We start from the raw sequence: 835 nt of genomic DNA, 5'->3' as shown, positions 1-835 counted from the left end.
GCAGCGTTGCGTTGTGCGTGCGCGCGTCTAGAGACCTCTAAGGACTCGCGACGCGCGCGCCTCGCGCACGCGCACTCGCTCTGCGACGCGCGATGATCGCGACGGTGGGGGTGGTGTACGGTAGGCGGACTCGACGTCCGAAGGGCGTCCCGCGACGACGACCGGCCGCCGTGCGCGCTTGCTTGCTTGCGCGCGCGGTCCGTCGGTTCGTCGTCGTCAAAAATATAATAAGGGACGTCGCGTACGGATATCGCGTCTGCCTCGAATTTTTATCGTTGGCCTCAGATCAGGGAGGATCACCCGCCGAATTTAAGCATATTAGTAAGCGGAGGAAAAGAAACTAACAAGGATTTCCCTAGTAGCGGCGAGCGAACAGGAAAGAGCCCAGCACTGAATCCCGCGATCGTCTCGAGCGCGGGAGATGTGGTGTTCGGGAGGTTCCGCTTTCTCGTCGTCGATACTCCTGTCCAAGTTCGTCTTGAACGGGGCCGTTTTCCCGCAGAGGGTGCCAGGCCCGTAGCGACGGAGGGCGGCGGCGAGAGGGACTCTCCTAAGAGTCGGGTTGCTTGAGAGTGCAGCCCTAAGTGGGTGGTAAACTCCATCTAAGGCTAAATATAACCGCGAGACCGATAGCGAACAAGTACCGTGAGGGAAAGTTGAAAAGAACTTTGAAGAGAGAGTTCAAGAGTACGTGAAACCGTTCAGGGGTAAACCTGCGAAACTCGAATGAACGAACGGAGAGATTCATCGTCATTCCGCGGCGTACGCGCCCGCGCTCTGATGCGACGTCCGGTCCGCCTTTAATCGGGCGCTGTATCGCGTCGCACGGGCCGGT

General features: G+C 59.0%; 1 non-coding gene across 1 annotated transcript in view; it reads left to right on the top strand.

The window, feature by feature from the left end:
* Positions 1-276: 276 nt before the first annotated feature.
* The window catches only part of LOC137931417 (large subunit ribosomal RNA), a 4,033-nt gene continuing 3,474 nt past the window's right edge, over positions 277-835 (top strand). The window contains exon 1 of the ribosomal RNA XR_011109030.1: positions 277-835. This exon is cut by the window's right edge and continues 3,474 nt beyond it. This is a non-coding gene — a ribosomal RNA (large subunit ribosomal RNA).

The sequence above is a fragment of the Battus philenor genome, unplaced genomic scaffold (assembly GCF_028537555.1).
Source record: "Battus philenor isolate CCGP_79_NKW_IND1 unplaced genomic scaffold, ilBatPhil1.0.hap1 SCAF_72, whole genome shotgun sequence".
NCBI classification, from domain to species: Eukaryota; Metazoa; Arthropoda; class Insecta; order Lepidoptera; family Papilionidae; genus Battus; species Battus philenor.
The sequence above is the reverse complement of the archived record's forward strand: the minus strand, read 5'-3'. Positions and strand labels throughout refer to the sequence as shown.